Genomic DNA, 21,968 nt, shown 5'->3' with positions numbered 1-21,968 from the left:
GAGGAAGGTGAGTCACTGGGGTGCAAATCAAGGAAATTCCCAAGTGGTTAAGTCCAACTGAGTTGATTCAAAACTCCAAATTCAAACAAAAAGGCAAAGAAATCCAGAAAAGAAAAAGAGCAAAAACCAGGGCGTCACATGAAAGCAAGAGTTTCAGGTTTCGAGCCTTGTCCAGGTCATGTTCCATAAAAATAACTATGTTATCGGCATATTGCAGAATAGAGAGGCCACCATCCACAAGGTGTGGCACTGCTTGGCGCGCTCAATCTGAATGGCCAACATGTAACAAGCACATCTGAAGTCACCCTGTCGTAGTGCTTTTTTTTGTCTAAAAGTAATGGCCAATAAGTAGCAAGCACATCTGATGGGCCGCGCTCGACCATGGAGGTAACTGTTTCAAAACCATGCACCAAGGTTGATCCTGTCAGCATGCCATTAGCTCATCGAGCTCTGGGCGGGCGCTTCCCTCTCTGCAGATGATGTCAAACATCTGCCTCTGGATGTACATGTCTGCGCCAGCTCAATAGCAGGTGGGCCGACCATTGACCACTGGCCTGGCCTCCATCAAGTCGATCACGAAGCTGTAGCAACAGAGCAGGTTGCTAAACTGCACAAAGAACCTGGATTTATTGTGGTATGTCTCTTCTTCTTCATGATCATGGACATCCTGGCCTGCATGGCGGACCCAACCAACCACGACACCGATTGGCTAGAGGAGGGATATGCACGTGGCATCCCGGTCCACCAGGAGGCGATGGAACTTGCAAGATGGAGTTCACAACCAATGGCAATCTAGGGAGGACCTAGAACATCTATGGCTGAGCATGTCTAGGCGGTCTCCGAGGAATGTTTTCTATGACAAGGGCACATTCATGGTGCACGCGAGCTCGGTGAATCAGTGGACCACTTCTTCTGTGGCGGGCCCAAACCTAACACCAATGATGTGGTGGGACAACGGGCTTACATGGCGGATGGAGAGTGCCTGGATTATGTCCGACCACTGCATGTCCTGCACGATGGAGAAATCCATGATGCGCATGTTGTCGTAGCCGTCCAACACCGTGTTGTGAGCTCTTATTATCATGGGGCTATTGGACGAGATGGTCTTTCTTTCCTGTTTAATCAAACATTTTTGGATTTGATAAAACATTATTTATTTGTCGTTGTTAAGATTTTGAATTTGGCTCTTTAGAACTTTTTATACGTATTTTATATACTTCCTTCATTTTTGTATACAAGGCCACAAACCCATATTACAGTTACCAAGGTAGAAAGTAATGGCCACTTAAGCCAATGTTGGAAACTAGTCTTTTCTCCTCAATTGACGTGTTAATTAATGTGTATTTTCCTCTCCAACGCACAACAAGACAACTCTCTCACTCCTCGTTAGTTGATTAATGTGGTGCATTAAAACCAACCTTCTCACCCCGCATGCATGCATGCGTACAAGCGTATTAATGTCCTCGGTTGCTAGTACGAGGCAAATCTTATAAATTTTATCTCGATTGGTGTTAGTGGCCTTGTATAGCTGCAAACTGTAATTTTGGTAGTGGCATTGTATACAAAAATGGAGCGAGTAGTATTACTCTTATTCTTAAAGAGAGCAATACTAAAGATATACATAATTTTAAAACTATTAGTCTCAGTAATTGTACTGCTAAGATTTTTACGAAAGCCATTACTCAGAGGTTTCCTCTTTGTTTGATAGAATGAATTCTACTAATCAAACAACTTTTTAATACAGGTGGATTTATATTTGAAAATGTGGTTATGGAACATGAAGTTATCATGAGATTCACACCTCTAAATCTAGTGCCCTTGTTCTTACGCTTGACTATGAAAAGGTCTATGACAATGTAAGATGGGAGTTCCTTTTGAAAGTTCTTGCATCTAGACGTTTTGGTGAGAAGTGGGTTGGGTGGATTAAGTAGCTAAGGGTTAGAAGGAAGGCTAATGGACCTTACATTATTGGTGGTAAGGGTTAGAAGGAAGGCTATCTTTTATTCCCCATTTTCTTTAATTTGGTTGCCCATGTTTTCACTCAAATGTGGAGAAAGCTTATGTCCATGGGGGAAGCGATATATTGTTGGGGGAATAAGAATTGGAAAAAAACTTATTAATTTTAAATATGGGACCCCTAAACCGATTTTGTTGTCCAAACGAGGTATCTGTTCTCTCTTCTAGAAGGGCTTAATTTTTTCTTTGACGACTTCTAAGTGCTTTTATATATGTAAAGTTGGAAATGGTTCTAGTGTTAAATTTTGGCATGACATTTGCATTGGGGATTCATCTCTCAGGGTGCAATTTTGGGATTTGCTTGATATTTCGGGACTGAGGATTCATCTCTCAAGGAGCTTTGCGATGTTTGTCCCTCACTTACCACCAAAAATCCTACAGTTACAGTACCTGCCACTGGAGTTGATATGCCAATGAAACAAGGGTATGCGTTCCTTGTGTTAGGGATACATGGATGGCACTTGGCCTCGGTATACTATATTTGGCTCAAGTTCCATGTTCACCCAACCTGAGTAACCTTTTCCCGATATGCTGTCTATATATCTTCTCATTATGTGAGTGCGAGGCATCAGCCGGTCTCCTGGATGTGAAACCTAGTGCCGGAGAATAAAGGGAGTAGCTTGCCAACCAAATGGGCCTCTCTCAGCCTTAGTGGCACCTGTTTGATAATCATGCACCGCGTGCACCAGACATGCATGCATGCGAGCATCTCGCAGTGCTCCGAGCTGGTGCTGCCTTATCTACACATGATGTCGAAGATCTACCACTCGATGTACGCGCCCGCTCTTGCTCCATTTCCTGTTGTTCTAGCATAGATCACAGACATAGCCTCCATCAAGTTGAACATGCCACTGTAGTTGAAGACTATGGTTCTAAACTAATCCACAAACCATGAATTTTTGTGGTATCTCCCCTGCTCCATGATCGTGAACACCATGGGATACATGGCGGCGATCTAGTGAGGATGGCGTCAATTGACGAGAGGAAACACATGAACACGCTGTACGGGTCCACTGGGAGGTGGTAGAGATAGTAGATGGAGTTCAGAACCACCATCTCTCAGGGGAGGGCTTACAATATGTATGTCTGGGGCGCGTTCACGCTGTCATTAAGGTCCCTTTGGAAGGGGAAGGGCACGTTCAAGGCGTGTGGGAGTTACTGAAGGTAATGGGAAAAACAATTTTCATGAAATAGTACTTTCCTCAACCAGCTTTATCGTGTAAATGAAAAAATATAACGAGAACAGATATAGTAATAGTTTATTACCTTCTCAAACTACAAACCACATCATTTAGACAATAGATCAATAAAATTTCCAAATCTCCACATATAAAATAGCAACTATATCTATGCAATATGACTAGCAATTACTTTGTTCCTCCTTTTTGACCTTGTGATGCAACTCTTTGAAACCTTCCCCACTTTACACCACAAAATCCTATAGTGTGTACATTACCTATTGTTAAAGTTGACATGTCAATGCGACATCGATATACGCAACTTGTGTTTGGGACACATCGAAGGGACTTGACCTCGGTATACTTTTTTGGCTCTAGTTCCTTGCACATGCAACCTGACTTATATTCATTCCTGATAACATGCGAATATATCTTTTCTTAATTTGAGCGAGCGGCCAGCACGTCATGCATGCGCACTTAGGCAAGCGCGATGGTGATGCTGAGGATCACCTTTTCCTTTCCCAGGTTACGCCTCCCCCGCCTAAGCAGCTGTTTGCGCCTAATAAAGCCTAAAGCCCCCGCCGGAGGGAGAACGGCCAGCTTGCTACTTCCCTCCAATGGGGATCTTTGTCGTAGATCCGCCCGCACCAACATTCACTCATCTTGCTCCGAGTTGAACGTCTTTATTAGTGACTGGTCGGGTAACTAGTTGGTTTATTATTGATGGATAGGCCGGCCGATCGATCTCACTTTCTCCAAATTTACTCTATATATGGTAGAAAACATCCTACAGGACTATCTTGAACCTCGGTCGCGACCGCGTCCCCCCTGCGGGCGACCGGCCGTGCCCCCGAAGCATCCTCCTCGAGCCCTCCCCCTTCCCTCCCTCCTTGCCACCGTTGTTGGCGTCCGGCACCAGGCTTGGCCTGGACGGCCGCTAGCTGGACTTTCCCCTCTCGGGTCACGCTGGCGCGGGACGGTGCAGCGCCGTGGGGTGCTCCTACGCGGCGGCGGGTGTCGGTGTCAAAACCGGCAGATCTCGGGTAGGGGGTCCCGAACTGTGCGCCTGAGGATCAATGGTAACAAGGGACGATGGGGACACAATGTTTTACCCAGGTTCGGGCCCTCTTAATGGAGTTAAAACCCTACGTCCTGCTTGATTGTATACAATGATTATAGGGGTTACAAGAGTTGATCTACCTTGAGATCCTAATGGCTAAACCCTAGCTGTCCAGCCTATGAGAATTATGATAGACTCTACAGACTAGACCCTCCGGTTTATATACACACCGGAGGGGCCCAAGGTTGTACAAAGTCGGTTTGTAGAGGAAGGGAATAATACATATGGACACCAAAACTTGGCGTTCACGCATATAGGAGTCCTACCCGGACACGGGGGATAATCTTCAGCTCTATCTTCACGGCCCATCAATCCGGCCCATATCGAGTAGGCCGGACACCCGATGACCCCCTTATCCAGGACTCCCTTAGTTGCCCCTGAACTTGCCTTCAATGACGATGTAGTATCCGGCTTATGTCTTCGGCTTTGCAAGGTAGGTTCTTCATCATACTTCGGACGGATGATAGTCCGGCCATGATCTTCACGTTCTGCCTTTACAATTCCTCCCTATCCTCGCCTCGATTTCCATGCACCAGGCGAATGCGAATGGTCTGTAATAGATGTTTACAAACAAGCCCCTGACCACATAGGGGTGGTATCTATATAAAGAGGTCAGATCCCCAAATGCCATCCACATCGAGTAGGGATCATCAGAACCAGCCACGGAAAACTTCAAACATAGCTAGCGCTCCTAGCTCTTCTTCGCGCCCTCATGGCCCTCAAGAGGGTGATTGGCGAAGCTGCTCAATGTCTCACCTTCAGTTGAGTCGACTTCAGACGCAGGGATATCTCCCTCTCACAGATCTAGTCTCTGTGCGGGCGGGATTGGCCTCGATTGGCAAACCGTGGGAACACGCCCTGCCAGTCGAGTATTAGCTAATCCGGCCCCGGGCTCGTCAACCAGGACGAGAGCTGATACAGTGCCAGATCCGCCACCTCATGAGGATTCGGATGACGTATCCGTCACGAATTCTTAGGTGGAGAGTGTGATGAACCATCGCCGACTAAGAGAGGCCATGCGCGCTCCAATTTTTCTGAGCAGGCATTTACCGCCCTTAGCTCTGTGGATGCATATATCCGAGCCACCCGGGATGGACATTCTGGAGTTACTCAAATGTTTTCAAAGGATATGCAGGTAATAGGTTGTGCAAATTTAATAGATATATGCCAGTAGTCCCCGAGACTTGAAGCAGTTTGGCCAACCGATTTAAGGATTGTTATGACCTACAGGTTCTCATGGAGAAGAACAATGCTTTATCCCAGGAGCTGAAAACAAACCAGACGAAGCTGAATGCCGTCACCATAGAGCTTGCGGAGATGAAAGAAGCCACAATGACCACTGATCGGAAGAACAAACTCAGGGAGGAAAAGGATAAGCAAGCCAAAGAGATAAGGAGCTTAAAGGCTCAGTTATCGGTGGCGCAATAAGAGAATAATAAGTTGAAAGGTGGCATATTTGGTAGGACCTTTTGAACCATCCAAAGGACTCATAGTATCCCATAATTCGGATTGTCACAACTCTGTTGTTGTAGGTCTGTTAACCGGTCAGCCTGAAGAGGAAGTATCCGGATTTCGAGGCGACATGCTTAAGGAGCTGTCTGTGGTGCGTGAGCGGGCCCGGAAAGCAATGAGAAGTATGGCTAAGGCCTTATGGCCATCCGATGCCCCTCCAGAAAGTATGGAGGGGTTGTCGAACCTATTCAAAGGTGCCCCGCACCGTTTTGAGCTATGGAAGGCGTTCGCATGTCGGGAAGGTGCACGAGAGGCGTGGGCGATAGTCAAAACGCGTTCCACCGGAATCGATCCGAATCGTATGGCCCGAGTTGGACCTCAGGGACCCGACGGAAAAGAGATTCCTGTGAACTTGGTATATGACCAAGTGATGGTAGTTGCGAAATATTCGCAAGAAGACTGTAATTTAGACAGTCTTATAGATGGCATAAATAAAGAGTAGGCGTTCGATTCAATGTATCGATGTACTTTTATCATCGAATTTATCTCCAAACAAACATGTCAAAATTTGTCATCGCGGACTTTTGGCTTCAACCTCCAAACCAGAAAGGTGGAGTGTTTCAGGATACCAAATTGGAATGTAAGAAACGTTAAATATGTCCGGAAACCAGGCAATCCAGTCATATTGGTCAAACAGACAAAATTTGTTCGGGGAGTTATGTTATATTACTTTTTTAACGTAAGAAACATCTTCCAAGGAAAATAGTTCCGTTAGGGGTTCCTTTCCTTGGGTTGGCATGCTTAATTATGCATGCCTAGGCTTTGATCCGAATTACGAGGGGCCTATCCCGTATTTGTTTTGAAGAGTTAGAAAAAAGTAAACAATCTGTCGCTGCTTGCTGACCAATTATTCTCTGAAGAACGCTAGCTTTCGGCTTCACCATCTGAGATACAGGTCCGGATTACCCGGTTGTAGCAATCGCAGAGGTGCTCCCTTTACACGCCAGTCGAACAATCAGGAACGTAGGGTATAAACACAGGAGCGAGGCAACCCAGCTTGGCAAAAACTTAAGTCATAGAGGTGCACATAATGGCAAAATGTGTATATAACAAACGACATAGACAATGTAAGCCACAAGCTTTTAGTAATAAGCTTCGCCAAAGAAGCCCCCAGTCATAGTGGGGTGTATACATTTAAAGATGTGTACCCCTAATAGTTCGGAAGATCCAAACATACCCTGGGATGTGTAAAAATGGGAAAAACTAAAAAATAAGAGGAGAAAAAAGGAAACTAGAAAAAGTAAAAAGGATTCGGCCGAACTATCCGTAGAATCGTCGGAGCCAAGCAGCGTTCCATGGATTCGGCTCAAGGCAATTATCCGATGCATTACGAAGGTGGTAGGCTCCTTCTATGAGAACTTCATCTATGATGAAGGGGCCCTCCCATGGTGGGTTGAGCTTATCCTTCTTCTTCTCTGGGAGGCCCAAAACGAGTGCGCCCACGTTATAAGTCTTGGCCCGCACTTCTCTACTTTGGTATCGCCTGGCCTGTTGTTGATAAATTGCGGAACGGGCTCGTGCAATATCAAGCTCCTCTTCAAGGCCGTCTAGGTCATCCTGCCGATCGAGCTCGGCTTCTCTCTCTTCATACATGCGCACTCGAGGTGAGTCATGAATAATGTCGCAGGGCAAGACAGCTTCTGCACCGTACACCATGAAAAATGGTGTGTATCCGGTCGTTCGATTAGGCGTAGTCCGCAACCCCTAGAGTACGGAATCGAGTTCCTCTACCCAGTGCTTATCTAACTCTCGTAGGGAGCTCACTAGTCTGGGTTTAATGCCGCTCATTATCAGGCCATTGGCCCGTTCAACCTGACCATTTGTTTGAGGGTGGTAGACGGATGCATAGTCGAGCTTAATGCCCAAGTTAGCACACCAGTTTTTCAGCTCATCGGCTGTAAAATTCGAGCCATTATCCGTAATGATGCTCTGCGGGACGCCATAGCTGTGTACCATGTCGGATATAAAGCCGATCACTGGCCCTGCTTCAGCCATTTTTACTGGTTTGGCTTCTATCCACTTAGTGAATTTATCCACCATAACCAGTAAATATTTCTTCTTGTGGCTTCCCCCTTTAAGGGGTTCGACCATGTCCAGCCCCCATACCGCGGAAGGCCAAATGATGGGGATTGTTCTTAAGGCAGTGTGAGACATATGACTTTGATTGGCGAAAAGCTGACATCCCATGCAGCGTTGCACAAGGGCTTGTGCGTCTGCTCGGGCCGTTGGCCAGGAGAAACCTGTCTAGAAGGCCTTGCTTACAAGGGCCCGAGCTGCGGCGTGATGGCCGCCTAGACCAGCATGTATTTCAGCCAAGAGTTGCTGTCCCTCCTCTCCGGAGATGCACCTTTGGAGGACTCCAATAGTGCTTTTCTTGTATAGTTCACCATCGTGCACTTTATAGGCTTTAGAACGTCGAACTATGCGACGGGCCTCAGTTTGATCATCAGGAATCTCCTGCCTATTAAGGTAGGCCAGGAAGGGTTCGGTCGACGGAGCATTAACGACCATGATTTCGTGAGCAGAGGTTGTTATCTCGGTATCGGAACCCCCGATGATATATGTATTGTGTTCGGCTGCTCGGGGTGTGATCAGGTCCGGACTGGTATTTCCGCTCTCGTCCTGCCATACCACAGATGGCTTAAAGAGCCTTACCACAAAGGTATTAGGCGGGACGGGTTCACGCCTGGCGTCCACTCGAGCAAGGATATCCGCTACCTGGTTACTGTCTCGAGCGACGTGATGAAACACAAGCCTCTAGAACGGAGCCGATATTTTTAATACGGCATTTCGGTACGCCACCATTTTTAGATCTTTTGCATTGAACTCTCCATTTATCTGGGATATTGCGAGGTTTGAATCACCGCGCACCTCTAGGCGTTTTATGCCCATGGAAACAGCCATTCGGAGACCATGTAGAAGTGCCTCGTATTCGGCTGCATTATTGGAGTCCGTATACATGATTTGCAGCACGTAGCGGACTGTGTCACCCATTGGGGATGTCGAGATAACACCAGCCCCAGTCCGGCTAGCATTTTAGAGTCGTCGAAGTACATGATCCAGTTGGAGTACGAACTGTACACTTTAGGGAGCTCGGTTTCTGCCCACTCGGCGATAAAGTCGGCCAGCACCTGAGATTTAATAGCTCGGCGCGGCTTGTATGTAATTTCAAATGGTAAGAGCTCAATGGCCCATTTAGCTATGCGGCCGGTGGCGTCCCTATTGTTTATAATGTCATTGAGTGGTACTTCGGATGCCACCGTGCTCGAACACTCTTGAAAATGGTGTTGGAGTTTTCGGGGTGCCATAAAGACCGCGTAAGCTAACTTTTGGTAGTGCGGGTATCGGGATTTGCATGGTGTAAGGACCTCCGATACATAATACACTGGCTTCTGGATGAGGAATTTATGTCCCTCTTCCCCTCACTCGAAGATGAGTACGGGGCTCACTACCTGGTGAGTTGCGGATATGTAAAGCAACATAGGCTCGCCAACACTTGGGGCAGCTAGGATTGGGTTGCCTGCTAATAAGGTTTTTATTTCTTCCAATCCGGCTATAGCCGCATCCGTCCACTCGAAGTTGTCTGTGCGTATAAGCAGTCTATAAAGTGGTAATGCTTTTTCTCCTAATCTAGAGATGAAGCGGCTCAACGCTGCCACGCACCCTGCTAATTTTTGGACCTGCTTTAAGTCTGTTGGTATGGCCAGTTGTGACAAGGCTCGGATTTTGGCTGGTTTTCCTTCAATTCCTCTATTGGAGACGATGAACCCTAGTAGCTTTCCGGTTGGAACACCGAAAACGCATTTTCCCTTATTGATCCGTATGTCATATGTTCGGAGGTTATCAAATGTGAGGTGGAGATCGTCCACCAATGATTTGACATGTTTAGTCTTGATGACCACGTCATCCACATATGCTTCCACTGCCTTGCCAATTTTCTTTTCCAAACATGTTTGAATCATGCATTGGTAAGTGGCACCGGCGTTTTTAAGCCCGAAAGGCATAGTGTTGAAACAGAAAGGCCCGTACGTGGTAATAAACATCGTTGCGGCCTGGTCGGACTCCTTCAACTTGATTAGATGGTATCCGGAGTAAGCGTCTAGGAAACGCACTGAGTCATGTCCCACGGTCGCATCAATAATCTGGTCAATGCGGGGCAATGGGAAAGGGTCTTTGGGGCAAGCCTTATTGAGGTCTTTGAAATCGACACATAGGCGCCAAGACTTATCCTTTTTCGGCGCCATGAACAAGTTGGCTAGCCAATCCGGGTGCTTGATTTCTCTGATGAACCCGGCTTCGAGTAGTTTGGCTAGCTCCTCCCCCATTGCTTGTCGTTTGGGTTCGGAAAATCACCACAGTGTTTGTTTGACTGGTTAGAAAGAGGTGGATTTAGGTCTCTTATCGAGAATCACATCATTCTTGTCCACCGTGGATCGCAGTGTGGTTAGTTCTTCGGCCGCAAGGGCTTCGGATAGTGCCTCAAGGGCCAAGGATGTGGTTTTGTTTTCGGCACGGAGTGCTATATCCGGATCACTTGTAACTGTGATTATTCCTTCGGAGGATGCTTCTCCGGAGTAGCGGTGGTGAGGATAGCCTCCCCGTTTTAGCCACTTGCCGGAGTATCCAACATGCCCGAAGGCTACGAGTTCGTTCGGTGCTTGGCGTCACATGTACCGGACAGGTCTTGTCGAGGAATACATCAAGAACGGACATGTATCCCATGAAGGGTTTGTTTTTCTTGCCGACGGGCGTGTGATCGGATGCTCCGTAAATGTGTGTCTGTTTTGCCCGGGCAGTGTATTGCTTAAAGGCAGCGGGTTCCAACCGGGTTTTCTGGGCCTTTCATGTGCTTTCCATCGCGCAGTACTTCCGTACTAAGTGCGATAATTCGATTAAATTCTGTATGCGATGGCGGTTGACGGCGTTCATAATTCCCTCATCCATACAATTACGATGAAAAACCAAAACTGCGTCATCATCGCAGCAATCTTTAATCTTGTTTTTAACAAGTAGGAATCTGGCCCAGAAGTGATGGACCATTACCTGAGGTTGCTGCCGTACATACATTAGGTCACATATATCTGGAGGGCCTGAGTTACTTGGAGAGTAGTGATTGTGGTGGGTGGGTGGGCTAAAACCCGAATCCCGACCCAGGATTGAATCCGAAGTTTGTGAAATCTCGGAGGTCACCAGTTCGGGTCTAGGAAGATCCACGTGATTTCCGGACCCTATGTCCGACCCTGAGCTCGGAGGTCATGGAGTCTCATCCCGAGGGAGGGTATCCGGCTCGAGGGGTTCGGAGATCCGAACATAGCAGGTGTTTAACTTAGGGGAGGAAGTGTTTTCGGCTCGTCCCTCGACGACCGCTACCAGGTGGGTGATCGGTGGGGAATTAATTTCCCTCTGATCGGGTTTGAGCCCGATCCGATCATAATCCGTTAAAAGCCCCAGGGTGGCGATGCGATCTAGCAGCTCATTTAAGGACGAGACGTCCGCCGGATCCATCTTCTCGGAGTGTTCGAGACCAATGCGGAGGTGATGTTTGGCGATCGCGGGGGGCCCCGTTGGCTTGATGGCCGTGTGGGTGCCCACGGTGAAACCACTGAGCTGGAGGACCTGTCCCGAAGTTAGGCTCCTTCCAGAAGTGATATTGTCGGTGATGACAAGGCGAGCCATCGATCCTTCTATCGACAACACAATGGAACTCTCAATGAAAGCACCAATGTCGGTGTCAAAACCGGCAGATCTCGGGTAGGGGTCCCGAACTGTGCGCCTGAGGATCAATGGTAACAAGGGATGATGGGGACATAATGTTTTACCCAGGTTCGGGCCTTCTTAATGGAGGTAAAACTCTACGTCCTACTTGATTGTATTCAATGAGTAGGGTTACAAGAGTTGATATACCCCTAGATCGTAATGGCTAAACCCTAGTTGTCTAGCCTATGAGAATTCAGATAGCCTCTATGGACTAAACCCTCCGGTTTATATACACACGGAGGGGCCCGGGGTTGTACAAAGTTGGTTTGCAGAGGAAGCGAATAATACATACAGACACCAAAACTTGCCGTGCACACATATAGGAGTCCTATCCGGACACGGGGGATAATCTTCGGCTGTATCTTCCAGGACTCCCTCAGCGGGGCTCTTCGGCATTGTAGCGGGCGATCTACTTGGGGGGGGGGGGGGGGGGCAGCACTGCCGTTGGTGGTGTGGTGATGCGACGGCGCTATCTGGCGGCGCCCTCTCGGCCCAGATATGTGCCCTTCAGGGCCCATATGGGTCTGAGTCGGCCGACGGCAGGGAGGAACATCGACGTGGCTTTCGGGAAGGCGGGGGAGCGGCGATCGGCGGGCGGATGCTGGCGGCCCTGGTGCTGCCCTGCTGCAGCATGGCCGAGGGGGCTTTGCGGGCCCGATTTAGCCCTAGCTAGGATTCTTTGCGGGCCCAGTTTATCCCTGGCAAGTATGTGTCATCTATGTCTTCGCACAAAGGTCGGGCATCCAAAGTACGAGGGAGCAGTATCTGTGGTTGTTATCTCAACCATCCTTGCCAAACCTGATACATTGCATATGAGGAAAGGACTATAGTCATTCGTGCTGTGCGTGCAAGCATTTTTATGGTAATATATTATGATTCTACTCGATCCGTACAAGATAGTACTTGTTGGTTGCCCACTGAATCATACTTCAGCGATCGAATATGCTTTACCTCTCCCTATTTAAGAAGGGCAGTTCACCCATTTCGTTGACCTTTAATTGAACCACACTTGCCCTGGCTAGTCATTTATGGACAGCCCACTCATTTCACACTCAACGCCGGACTCTAATGAGTGACATGCTATTAATATTTCATGTTATTCATAGTCAGTATATTAAGCGTAACTCGTGTTTTGCCAGTTTTGATCAAATTGTGTCTGAGCTATAAAACTGTTTACTGACTCATATATATTGTTTCTCTTGTTTTGGCACACTGAAAATGGATGGGAACACCAGAGGAGGTGGAAATTATGAAGTTACTGAAGTTAATGGGAAAAGCACTTTTGATAAAACAACACTTTCCTCAACTAGCTTTATCGTGTAAATGAAAAAATATAATGAGAAGAGATATAATAATAGTTTCTTACCTTCTCAAACTACCAACCACATAATTAAGACAACAGATCAATAGAATTTCCAAATCTCCACATGTAAAATAGCAATTATATCTATGCAATATCACTAGCAATTACTTTGTTCCTCCTTTTTGTCCTTGTGATGCAACTCTTTGAGACCTTCCTCACTTTCCACCACAAAATCCTATAGGGTGCACACTACCTATTGTTAAAATTGACATGTCAATGCGACACTGAAATATGCAACTTGTGTTTGGGACACATGGAAGGGACTTGACCTCGGTATACTTTTTTTGGCTCTAGTTTCTTGTACATGCAACATGACTGATGTTCATTCCAGATAACATGCCAATATATCTTTTTTTAATGTGAGCGAGCGGCCGGCACGTCACACGTGCGCACCTAGGCAAGCGCGATGGTGATGCTGATACTCACCTTTCCCTTTCCCAGGTTACGCCTCCCCCGCCTAAGCAGCTCTCTATCGCCTAATAAAGCCTAAAGCCCCCGTCGGAGGGCGAACGACTAGCCGATGGACCCCAAAAGCTCTCTCAATTTTAGGCCGCCTCCACTCCACTTGGCCGGCGCTCTTGTCGCCTCCCTTTGTCCACGGGATTTGTCTAGGACTCCAGGTAATTAAGCCAACCGTCCAGCTCATCTTGCTGCAATTCTCGCTGGAGTTTAGTGATTCTGCGTCGTCGTTGCTTTCTTGCCCTGGTAGAGAGTGCGTGCTCTTAATTTTGTGTTTGAGCGGGGAATTTATTAGTCCAGTTTGTGTGCTTCTCTGCTCATGGTTTTGGGGATTTAGGTGCCCTGCTTGCTTTTTCCCTCCAATGGGGATCTTTGCCGTAGAACCGCCTGGACCGACATTCACTCATCATGCTTCGAGTTGACTGTCTTGATTAGTGACTAGTCGATTAACTAGTTGGCTTATTATTGATTAATAGGGGGCATGGTAGAAAACATCCTACAGGCCTGTTTTGAATCTCAGTCGCCACCGCATACACCCCCCCCCCCCCCCCCCCCCCGCGGGCAACCGACCGTGCCCCCAATGCATCCTCCTCGAGCCCTCCCCCTTTTATCCCTCCTTTCCACCGTTGCTGGCGTCAGGCACTGAGCCTGGCCCAGGCAGCGGCTGGACATTCACCTCTCCGGTGGCTCTGGCGCTGGGCGGTGCGGCGCCCGGTTTAGCCCTGGCTAGTATGTGTCATCTGTGTCTTCGCACCAAGGCCGGGCATACAAAGTATGAGGGAGCATTATTAGTGGTTGTTATCTCAACCATCCTTGCTAGACCTCATACATTGCATATGAGGAAAGGACTATACTCATTCCTGCTGCGCGTGCAAATATTTTTATGGTAATATATTATGATCTTAATTACTCAATCCGTACAAGGTAGTACTTGTTGGTTGCCCACTGAACCGTACCTCAGCGATCGAAAATGCTTTGTCTCTCCCTGGTTGAGAAGGGAACTCGCCCATTTTGTTGACCTTTAATTGAACTACACAAGCCCTCGCCAGTTATTTATGGCCAGCCAACTCATTTCACACTCAACGCGAGTCTCTAAGAAGTGACATGCTGTAAATATTTCATGTTATTCATGATCAGTATATTCAGTGTAACTCGTGTTTCATCAGTTTCGATCAACTTGTGTCTGAACTATAAAATTGTTTACTGAATCAGATATATTGTTTCTCTTGTTTTGGCATAGTCAAATGGATGTGAACACCAGATGAGGTGGACATTCCGAAGTTACTGAAGTTAATGGGAAAAACACTTTTCATAAAACAATACTTTCCTCAACTAGCTTTGTCGTGTAAATGATAAAATATAACAAGAACAGATATAGTAATAGTTTATTACCTTCTCAAACTACCAACCACGTCATTTAGACAATAGATCAATAGAATTTCCAAATCTCCCCATATAAAATAGCAACTATATCTATGCAATATGACTAGCAATTACTTTCTTCCTCCTTTTTGACCTTGTGATGCAACTCTTTGAAACCTTCCTCACTTTCCACCACAAAATCCTACTGTGTGTACACTACATCTTGTTAAAGTTGACATATCAATGCGACATCGATATACGCAACTTGTGTTTGGGACACATGGAAGGGACTTGACCTCGTTATACTTTTTTGGCTCTAGTTCCTTGTACATGCAACCTGACTTATGTTCATTCCTGATAACATGCCAATATATCTCTTCTTAATGTGAGCGAGCGGCAAGCAAATCACACGTGCGCACTTATGCGAGTGCGATGGTGATGCTCACACTCACCTTTCCCTTTCGCCGGTTACGCCTCCGTCGCCTAATAAAGCCTGAAGCCCCCGTTGGAAGGAGAACGACCGGCCGATCGACCCCTAAATCTCTCTCAATTCGAGGACCCCTCCGCTCCACTGGGCCGGCGCTCTCGTCGCCTCCTCTGTCCACTGGATTTGGCCAGGACTCCAGGTAATTAATGCAATCTCCCAGCTCATCTTTGCTGCAGTTCTCTCCGGAGTTTAGTGATTCTGCGTCGTCGTTGCTTGCATGCCTGGTAGAGAGTGCGTGCTCCTAATTTTTTGTTCGAGTGGGGAATTTATTAGTCCAGTTTGTGTGGTGATGTGCTTATGGTTATTGGGATTTAGGTGCCCTGCTTGCTTCTTCCCTCCAATGGAGATATTTGCCGCAGATCCGCCCGGACCGACATTCACCTCATGATGCACCGAATTGAATGTCTTGATTACTAACTAATTGGTTAACTAGTTGGTTTATTATTGATTGATAGGCCGGCCGATCGATCTCACTTTCTCCAAATATAATCTATATATGGTAGAAAACATCCTAAAGGATGGGCGACCGGCCGTGCCCCCGGCCACTCCTCCTCGAGCCCTCCCCATTCCCTCCCTCCTTGCCGTCGTGGCTATCATCCGGCGCCGGGCCTAGCCCAGTGGCCGCTGGCCATTCCCCTCTCAGGTCGCACGGGTGCGAGGCGATGCGGCGCTGTGGGGTGCCCCTAGGCGGCGGTAGGGCTCTTCGGCGTTGTGCCGGGCGATCTAATTGGGGGCGCCACCGTTGGCGGTGGAGTGTTGCGGCAGCGTGATCTGGCGGCGCCTGCTCGGCCCAGATCTAGGCCCTTCGGGACCCATCTGGGTCTGAGTGGGCCGACGACGGGGAGGATCGTCGTTGTGCCTTCCGAAAGGTGGGGGAGCGGCGATCGGCGGGTGGATGCTGGCAGCGCCGGTGCTGGCTTGCTGCAACATGGCCGACGGGGCTTTGTAGGCCCGATTTAACCCTGGCTAGGATTCTTTGCAGGACCGATTTAGCCCTGGCTAGCATGTGTCATCAGTGTTTTCGCACCAAGGCCGGGCATCCAAAGTACGAGGAAGCATTATCTCTGGTTGTTATCTGAACCATCCTTGCAGACCTGATACATTGCATATGAGGAAAGGACTATAGTCATTCGTGTTGCACGTGCAAGCATTTTTATGGTAATATATCATGATCCTACTCGATCCATACAAGATAGTACTTATTGGTTGCCCACTGAACCATACTTCAGTGATCGAATATGCTTTGCCTCTCCCTAGTTGAGAAGGGAACTTCACCCATTTCGTTGACCTTTAATTGAACCAGACTTTCCCTAGCCTGTCATTTATGGCCTGCCCACTCATTTCACACTCAACACCGGTCTCTAAAAAGTGACATACTGTAAATATTCCATGTTATTCATGATCAGTATATTCAGCATAACTCGTGTTTTGCCTGTTTCGATCAACTTGTGTCTAAACTATAAAATTGTTTACTGAATCACATATATTGTTTCTCTTGTTTTGGCAAAGTGAAAATGGATGGGAACACGAGAGGACGTGGACATTCTAAAGTTACTGAAGTTAATGGGAAAAACTCTTTTCATAAAACAATACTTTCCTCAACCAGCTTTATCGTGTAAATGAAAAAAATATAAAGAGAATATATATAGTAATAGTTTATTACCTTCTCAAACTACCAACCACATCATTTAGACAATAGATCAATAAAATTTCCAAATCTCCACATATAAAATCGCAACTATATCTATGCAATATAACTAGCGATTACTTTATTCCTCCTTTTTGTCCTTGTGATGCAACTCTTTGAAACCTTCCTAGCAATAACTGTTAAAGTTAACTTGTCAATGCGACACCAATATACACAACTTCTGTTTGGGACACCAATATGGCAGGGACTTGACCTCGGTATACTTTTTTGGCTGTAGTTCCTTGTACATGCAACCTGACTTATGTTCATTCCTAATAACATGCCAATATATCTTTTCTTAATATGAGCGAGCGGCTCGCAGGTCACACGTGCGCAGTTAGGCAAGTGCGGTGGTGATGCTCACACTCACCTTTCCCTTTCCCCGGTAACGCCCCCCCCCCCCCACCCCCCACAGCTAAGCAGCTCTATGTCGTCTAATAAAGCCTAAAGCCCCTGTCGGAGGAAGAACGACCAGCCGATCGACCCCAAAATCTCTCTCAATTCGAGGCCGCCTCCGCTCCACTAGGTCGGCGCTCTCATCGCCTCCCTCTGTCCACTGGATTTGGCCAGGACTCCGGGTAATTAAGGCAATCGCCCAACTCATCTATTCTGCAATTCTCACCGGAGTTTAGTGATTCCGCGTCGTCGTTGTTTCAATGGCCTGGTAGAGAGTGCGTGCTCTTATTTTTTTATCCGAGTGGGGAATTTATTAGTCCAGTTTGTGTGCTGCTCTGCTTATGGTTGTGGGGATTTAGGTGCCCTGCTTGCTTCTTCCCTTCAACGGGGATCTTTGCCGCAGATCCGCCCGGACAAACATTCACCTCATCATGCTCCGAGTTGAAAGTCTTGATTACTGACAAATCGATTATCTAGTTGGTTTATTATTGATTTATAGGTAGCCTGATCGATCTCACTTTATCTAAATTTACACTATATATGGTAGAAAACATCCTATATAGGACTATCTTGAATCTCAGTCGCGACCGCTTCGCACCCGCGAGCGATCGACTGCACCCTCGATGCCTCCTCCTTGAGCCCTCCCCCTTCCCTCCCTCCTTGCCACCATGGCTGGAGTCCGGCGCCGGGCCTGGCCCGAGCGGCCGCTGCCCATTCCCCGTTCGGGTCGCGCTGTCGCGGCGCGGTGCGGCGCCGTGGGGTGCTTCTAGGCGGCGGCGGGGCTCTTCGGCATTGTGGCGGGTGATCTACAGGGGGGCGATGCCGCTGTTGGCGGTCCGGTGATGCCGCAGCGCGATCTGGTAGCGCCTGCTAGGCCCAGATGTGGGCCCTTCTTTCCCCGTCTGGGTTTGAGTGGGTCAACGGCGGGTAGGGTCATAGACATGGCTTCCGAAAGTCTGGGGAGTGGAAATCGACGGGTAGATGCTGGCGCCGATGGTGCTGCCCCGCTGCAGCGTGGCCGATGAGGCTTTGCGGGCCCGATTTAGCCCTGACTAAGATTCTTTGCGGCCCCGATTTAGCCCTGGCTAGTATGTTTCATATGTGTCTTCGCACAAAGGCCCGGCATCCAAAGTACGAGGGATCATTATCGGTGGTTGTTGTCTCAACCATCCTTACCAGACCTGATGCATTGCACATGAGGAAAGGAATATAGTGATTCATGTTGCGCGTGCAAACATTTTGATGGTAATATATTATGATCCTACTTGATCCGTACAAGATATTACTTGTTGGATGCCCACTGAACCATACTTCAGCGATCGAATATGCTTTGCCTCTCCCTAGGTGACAACGAAACTTCACCCATTTCATTGACCTTTCATTGAGCCACATCTGCTCTGGCCAGTCATTTATGGCCAGCTCACTCATTTCACACTCAACGCCGGTCTCTAAGAAGTGACATGTTGTAAATATTTCATGTTATTCATCATCAGTATATTCGGCGTAACTCGTGTTTCGCCAGTTTTGATCAACTTGTGTCTGAACTATAAAAATGTTTACTGAATCACATATATTGTTTCTCTTTTTTTGGCACAGTGAAAATGGATGGGAACACCAGAGGAGGTGGACATTTTGAAGTTACTGAAGTTAATGGGAACAACACTTTTCATAAAACAATACTTTCCTCAACCAGCTTTATCGTGTAAATGAAAAAATATAACAAGAACATATATAGTAATAATTTATTACCTTCTCTTATTTTGCGAATAAATGTATTACCTTCTCAAACTACCAACCACATCATTTAGTCAATAGATCAATAAAATTTCCAAATCTCCACATATAAAATAGCAACTATATCTATGCAAGATAACTAGCAATTACTTTCTTCCTCCTTTTTGTCCTTGTGATGCAATTCTTTGAAACTTTCCTCGCTTTCCACCACGAAATCCTATAGTGTGTACACCACCTGTTGTTAAAGTTGACATCTCAGTGCGACACCGATATACGCAACTTGTGTTTGGGACACATGGAAGGGACTTGACCTTGGTATACATTTTTGGCTCTAGTTCCTTGTACATGCAACATGACTCATGTTCATTCCTGATAACATGCCAATATATCTTTTCTTAATGTGAGCAAGCGGCTGGCACGTCACATGTGCGCACTTAGGCAAGCATGATGCTGATGCTGATGCTCACCTTTCCCTTTTCCCGGTTATGCGTCTCCCGCATAAGAAGCTCTCTGTCGCCTAATAATGCCTAAAGCCCCCATCGGAGGGAGAACGACCAGCCGATCGACCCCAAAAGCTCTCTCAATTTGAGGCCACCTCCGCTCCACTGGGTCAGCGGTCTCGTCGCCTACTGATGTCTACTACGCAACCTTCTTCTTGTAGACGTTGTTGGGCCTCCAAGTGTAGAGGTTTGTAGGACAGTAGCAAATTTCCCTCAAGTGGATGACCTAAGGTTTATCAATCCGTGGGAGGCGTAGGATGAAGATGGTCTCTCTCAAGCAACCCTGCAACCAAATAACAAAGAGTCTCTTGTGTCCCCAACACACCCAATACAATGGTAAATTGTATAGGTGCACTAGTTCGGCGAAGAGAAGGTGATACAAGTGCAATATGGATGGTAGATATAGGTTTTTGTAATCTGAAAATATAAAAACAGCAAGGTAACTAATGATAAAAGTGAGCGTAAACGGTATTGCAATGTGTTGAAACAAGGCCTAGGGTTCATACTTTCACTAGTGCAAGTTCTCTCAACAATAATAACATATTTGGATCATATAACTATCCCTCAACATGCAACAAAGAGTCACTCCAAAGTCACTAATAGCGGAGAACAAACAAAGAGATTATGGTAGGGTACGAAACCACCTCAAAGTTATTCCTTCGGATCGAAAGATTTCGTACTAGAATAACACCTTAAGACACATATCAACCAAAACCCTAATGTCACCTAGATACTCCAATGTCACCTCAAGTATCCGTGGGTATGATTATACGATATGCATCACACAATCTCAGATTCATCTATTGAACCAACTCAAAGAACTTCAAAGAGTGCCCGAAAGTTTCTACCGGAGAATCAAGACGAAAACGTGTGCCAACCCCTATGCATAGGTTCATGGGCGGAACCCGCAAGTTGATCACCAAAACATACATCAAGTGGATCACGTGATATCCCATTGTCACCATAGATAAGCACGGCAAGACATACATCAAGTGTTCTCAAATCCTTAAAAACTCAATCCGATAAGATAACTTCAAAGGGAAAACTCAATCCATTACAAGAGAGTAGAGGGGGAGAAACATCATAAGATCGAACTATAATAGCAAAGCTCGCGATACATCAAGATCGTATCACCTCAAGAACATGAGAGAGAGAGAGAGATCAAACACATAGCTACTAGTACATACCCTCAGCCCCGAGGGTGAACTACTCCCTCCTCGTCATGGAGAGCGCCGGGATGATGAAGATGGCCACCGGTGAGGGATCCCCCTCCGGCAGGGTGCCGGAACAGGGTCCCGATTGGTTTTTGGTGGCTACAAAGGCTTGCGGCGGCGGAACTCCCGATCTATTCTATTCCCCGATGGTTTTAGGGTATATGGATATATATAGGCGAAAGAAGTCGGTAAGGGGATCCACGAGGGGCACACGAGGGTGGAGGGCGCGCCCAGGGGGTGGGCGCGCCCCCTGCCTCGTGCCTTCCTCGTTGCTTCCCTTACGTACAGTCCAAGTCTTCTGGATTGCTTCCGTTCCAAAAATAACTCTCCCGAAGGTTTCATTCCGTTTGGACTCCATTTGATATTACTTTTCTGCGAAACACTGAAACAAGGAGAAAAACAGAAACTGGCACTGGGCTCTGGGTTAATAAGTTAGTCCCAAAAATAATATAAAAGTGTTTAGTAAAGCCCATAAACATCCAAAACAGATAATATAATAGCATGAATACTTCATAAATTATAGATACGTTGGAGACGTATCACCTACCTCCATCCACGGGATTTGGCCAGGACTCCAGGTAATTAGGGAAATCGCCTGATGTCGCCTGAACTACGTCGGTATTTCCCCAGAGAGGAAGGGATGATGCAGCACAGCTACGGTAGGTATTTACCTCAGTTATGAAACCAAGGTATCAATCCAGTAGGAGAACCAAGCAACACTATGTAAATGGTACCTGCTCACAAAGAACGAATACTTGCAACCCGACGCTTATGAGGGGTTGTCAATCCCTGTTACGGGTAACAGCATAGGAAATTGTAAAGTTGACGGGATAAAATTGTGATAGATTGGATAAATTGATCTCAAGTAAAAGATGCAAATAAAATCTGCAGCAAAGAATTTTTGGGTTTTTGGAATAATAGATCTGAAAATAAATGCAAATAAAAATAGATCTCAAAGGTAAATAATAGATCGAAAAGCAAAATTGATAAAGAATAGACCCGGGGGCCGTAGATTTCACTAGTGGCTTCTCTCAAGAAATAGCACACGGTGGTAAACAAATTACTGTTGGGAAACCGATAGAACCTCAAATACTGATGATGATATCCAGGCAATGATCAATATATAGGCATCACGTCCAAGATTAGTAGACCGTCTCCTGCCTGCATGTACTACTATTACTAT

General features: G+C 46.9%; 1 long non-coding RNA gene across 1 annotated transcript; it reads left to right on the top strand.

Moving 5' to 3' along the window:
• The first annotated feature begins 14,594 nt into the window (after positions 1-14,594).
• On the top strand, positions 14,595-19,457 carry LOC120976257 (uncharacterized). Its single transcript, XR_005771504.2, has 2 exons — positions 14,595-15,393; positions 18,934-19,457. It is a non-coding gene; the product is annotated as an uncharacterized lncRNA (long non-coding RNA).
• Positions 19,458-21,968: the final 2,511 nt, after the last annotated feature.

This window comes from Aegilops tauschii, chromosome 3, assembly GCF_002575655.3.
Source record: "Aegilops tauschii subsp. strangulata cultivar AL8/78 chromosome 3, Aet v6.0, whole genome shotgun sequence".
Lineage (NCBI taxonomy): Eukaryota > Viridiplantae > Streptophyta > Magnoliopsida > Poales > Poaceae > Aegilops > Aegilops tauschii.
The sequence above is the reverse complement of the archived record's forward strand: the minus strand, read 5'-3'. Positions and strand labels throughout refer to the sequence as shown.